This window comes from Ictidomys tridecemlineatus, chromosome 2 (assembly GCF_052094955.1).
Source record: "Ictidomys tridecemlineatus isolate mIctTri1 chromosome 2, mIctTri1.hap1, whole genome shotgun sequence".
Lineage (NCBI taxonomy): Eukaryota > Metazoa > Chordata > Mammalia > Rodentia > Sciuridae > Ictidomys > Ictidomys tridecemlineatus.
The window spans coordinates 229513505-229518014 of record NC_135478.1 but is presented as its reverse complement, the minus strand read 5'-3'; the positions used below and the strand labels follow the sequence as shown (position 1 = coordinate 229518014).

The following is a 4510-nucleotide window of genomic DNA, read 5'->3' as shown; positions in this document are numbered from 1 at the left end:
AGGCAGCACACAGGACAAGAATGGCCCTGTGAGTACCTGCTGGAGCAGGTGGGAAGTGCCTGAGGATGCAGAGTGCACTCCTTACCATCTGCCAAGACCCCAGGAGGGTCCTCGGGCTGTGTATCCCTTCTAGCTGCCTCCAGTCAGGCCTTGGGCTTGGCCGCCCACACCACAGGGCATCTCCAGGCCTGCCTGCCCTCCGTCGCTGCCCAACAGAATCCAGAACGGGGCACCTGTCCTAGGACATCCTCCCGCCTGAGCTCTGGGTGAAGGATGAAGGCTCCATCCTGCGGTGGCTCTCCCAAACCACTGCCACTGATGTTCCTGCCCCCCGCAGACACACCCAGCACAGAGCACGTGCTGTCCTCAAGAGCCGTGACCCTGCCAGTGCGTCGTGTGCCCCGAGAGGTCCAGGTAGAGTTCCACCTGCTTGTGGCTAGCTCCCTGGGACCCGAGAGTGGCCAGTCTGGCCTCTGGCTTGTGCTGGCCCTGTGAGCCTGGCTGCTTCTGCTTTTCAGAGCATGCTGCTCACTCGGGCCCCCGCCCCGGGCGGGCCTCAGGAGTAGCCTGCACTCTCCCACGGTGCCACTCACCCCAGATGGATGTGCCCCAAGGACCCAAGGACCCCACCCCTTGAGAGAGACAGAAGTCCCATCTGTATCTCCTCAAGAGTGGCCCTCAGTACCTCCAAGGGCCACTAACATGAGATAGGGTGAAGGTGCACACCAGGCAGTGTCCACCTGCTACCATCAGAGAACCTCAGAGCCCTGAGCCGGGGTCACCCTGCAGTGGCAGGTTGACATATCCCCTTGTTCCTTGTGGCTTGGCCACCCAGTCCCCACCAGATCTGGAGATGCCCAGTCTGGAGATGGACATCTGGAGATGACCCGTCTCCTGGGGGGACAGGGCAGGGAGCTAGACAGCAGAGAAGGAGCGGGGGTGCCCAGGGGCAGTCTCCCTGGACAAATCTGAAGTCCAAACCCACGGGCTCCCCTCTCCCCTTCCCGGCGCCTTCAGAACTGCTGGCCTCCAACAAGCCGCAGTTCAGCCTGCTCTCCTGACCCTTTTCCAGCTGGACAAGATTCCAGCAGACATGGAAAAGGAGGAACCCTCAACCCACCCAGGGGGCTCTCTCTCCCAGGGCCGCTCCCACAGGGGCTGCCTGCACTTCAGGAGACGTCTCCTTCACCCTCCCTCTTCCACGCGCCACTCTTTGACTCCACTGTGGGGCACGCGGTAATGTACAGTCCCAGAGGAGTGCCTAGAGGACAGATGGGCTGCTAGGCCTGCAGACACAGAAAGGCAGCAGCCAATAGGAAAGAGCACCAGGGGCCACCCTTACCAAGACCAGGAGGAGGGGAGGGCTGCCAGGCCAGGTGGTAGCCGCAGAGGCCGGCAGGCTCAGGTGGGGGCTGCAGGGATCCAGGGCCTTGTCCTTCACCCAGCAAGAAGAGCAGGGCACATGCCAGTCCTCGAAGTCTCTGCCCAAAAACGAGGCCAGTGGCTTGCACGCCCAGCTCACTGGCTCACGTCACGTGGCCGCGTGTGGGCCCAGCGGGAGCGGCCCCTATTTCCCGGGCAATAGTGCAGACCATCGCAGAGGGTGACCCACCCAGGCACCTCTGAGCAGAGCTCATCCTAAGTGGGATGCACACCTGCCACCCAGCAGGGGAAACTGGACCTGTACACGTGGGCCAGCACCACCCATAACTGCTGGACACAGCTCACATGTCATCTAATGCCACACAAGCGAAGAAATGTCGGGGGGAAACTGGACCTGCACACGTGGGCCAGCACCACCCATAACTGCTGGACACAGCTCACATGTCATCTAATGTCACACAAGCGAAGAAATGTCGGGGGGAAACTGGACCTGTACACGTGGGCCAGCACCACCCATAACTGCTGGACACAGCTCGCACGTCATCTAATGTCACACAAGCGAAGAAATGTGGGGGTATTTAGATGACCAGAGTGTTCCAGGCAAGAAAGGGAACACATGAGAACACCATGTGCCAACACGTGGGAAGCACAGTGGATGTCAACACCAGGGTCCCCTCCGGCAGGCAGGGCGTCCGGGGTCTGCAGGCTCCCGTCCTCTCTATTGTTGCAATTCGTCATTGCCTGTGTGTGAATGTTTACCCGTTTCTCTGTGTGTGTTTCCCAGTGGAAAGTGTTCATGGGAAACAGAAGAACCCAGCCTGGTGCGTGGGACCTGGGCCTCTGCAGGCGAAGGGGAGGCCACCCACTCCCCCAGAGCCCCGAGGAAGCTCCTCCCACACTGGCACAGTGTCCAGGACAGCCAGGTCTGGAGCCTCTCCCTCCTTCTCGTGCAGATTCTGATTCACCTGGGAACAGCCAGTCCCCCACGCAGGCCTACCTGGACTCTGCCTAGATGGCCCCAGCCGGGGGCCACCCTGCCCACAGGACAGTGCCCAGTGACAGCACCCCCAGGTCACTGTGCTGTCCCATTAGGCCTCTGGCCCCCCCGGAGGCTTGGCGGGCAGGAAGCTTTCTGTCTCACTGGCTGTCTCTGGGGCTCCAGAGGCCTGGCCTTGGACTCCTGACTGAGAAGGACTGAGGGGGAGCTGACCAGGCGCTGCGGGCTGAGAGGGAGGCTGCACCCTCTGTACGTCTCCTGCTACTTATCTTCCCGACACCAGGTGAGCCGTCCCTGCTGAGAACCTTCATTTTGCTCAGAAAAAGGAAGTCTTTGAAGGTTAATACGCTTGTCCCAGGCTGTGTGGCTGGACAGTGGTAAACACAGGAGCCACACTCTGCCCTCAGAAGAGGACACTAGGCCTGGTGAGGTCCGTGGCCTGCCTGTGCACCCCTCACACTGCAGAAGGCCACGGGACCCTGGGGAGCCGGAGCCTGGACCCTTCCCCCCTCTTCTCCAGGAGACCCCTGCTGAAGCCCGGCTGAGCTCCCGGCTCTGTCCTCTCGTCCCATCACCTGGAGCAAAGCAGTCACAGTGCCAGCTTGTCAACAGCCCCAGGTTCTCATCCCTTAAACCAAACCAGAAAGGGCGACCACTCAGAGGACAGCAGCTGCGGTGTTGGGAGGACCGTGGCCACTGAGCCTTCAGATCCAGCCCCACGGCCCCTCTCGCCGACACAGAAGTGGGACTCTCCCTTCCTCCAGGACTCCGGGGGGAACGGGTAATGACCCAGCTGATTCTTAAAATGTTCTTGGACCTGATTTCACATGAATTTGTAATTCCCGTAACTCTTTCTCAGAAGTGAAGGGAGATGTCTTCTTCCAAAGCCGGTGTGGGAAATCCCGGGTACAGATGGGAGCAGGGTGGAAGGAGAGCTGGGGCTGCCTGTGGCTGTGGACGAGCTGCAGCACTGTGAGCAGCGTCCTGAGTCGGGGCGTGTCCAACAGCAGAAGGGTTTCTCCTCATCAGTCCTCCTGGCTCTGGCATTGAGGAAACATGGGGAGTGCGAGCCGAGGGGTGCCACCGTCCAGTGGGCGTGGCGGGACCTCGGCGGGGGCTGCACCTGCAGGAAGAGCTGTGGCTCGGGTTCAGGGTGCCCAAGCTCCACTGAGGCTGAGGGTCCCCTGGAGACCCGCTCTCCTGCAGTCCCCTGAGAGCACATCAGGCAGCATACGACAGGGACGTCTCCCATCTGGCGCCCATCCCTGTCCCCACTGGATGAAGGACAGATACACCTTTGGAGCTGGAGGGGACATCCAGCGAAACCTCCCCTGCCTCCCCTGCGCAGCTGGCCTGCTTCAGGCCTGGCCGACGTCACCTGTGCTCTGCACGACACCACTGGTTCTATGCTCTTGGCTGGGAGCATGAGAAGTGGAAGTGGGGCGGGTGGAGAAGGGAAAAAGTTCTGGAAATCACAGATCGTGGGGCTTGGAACTGCTCTGCTCTGAAAGTGACTAACGGAGCTTCCAAGGGCCAGCAAGGCAGAGGGAGGCTAAGGGACACCATCATTTCCCTGAGTGCTTAAATTGCAATCATGACGTCCAGGTCACTGAAGAAATTATCCCAGTGGGCACGCGGCATCGCTGTGGAGTGGCGGGCCAGTCCTGTGGAGCCCACCTCGGTGCCTAGCAATGCTGCCGCAGGCCACCACTGCAGGAGGCGTGAGCGGGAGCACACACAGGAATCAGGCGTAACTCAAGCTCTCCCTGAGTGGTCGGGGACTATCCCTCAGATCCATCTGGTGTCTGTGGTGAGCCTGCAGAGGACAGAAAGTGCCAACAGAATGGTAAGCAAATTGATGGAGCCACGGAAATCCTCAGGGTGACCAAAGGGAAGCCCTTGAGAGTCCTCGGGGGACCGTCAGTCCAGGAGGGAGCACCCAGTCCAGATCGCCATAGCACAAAACTCACACCCTTTCTCCATCCTACTATCACGGGAGGCTGAGAAATGTCATTTAATGAAGCCCATTGTCATGGTTTGGAGTGAGGAGTCCCCAAAGCTCCCGTGTTATCGTGGGATGTCAGAGGTGAGATGCTGGAAGGGGAGGGCTGTAACCTAATCAGTCCACAC

The 4510-nt window shown here is 60.2% G+C and overlaps 1 long non-coding RNA gene across 1 annotated transcript; it reads left to right on the top strand.

The window, feature by feature from the left end:
* The first annotated feature begins 2174 nt into the window (after window positions 1-2174).
* LOC144375513 (uncharacterized) lies at window positions 2175-3199 on the top strand. Its single transcript, XR_013435542.1, has 2 exons — window positions 2175-2663; window positions 2901-3199. It is a non-coding gene; the product is annotated as an uncharacterized LOC144375513 (long non-coding RNA).
* Window positions 3200-4510: the final 1311 nt, after the last annotated feature.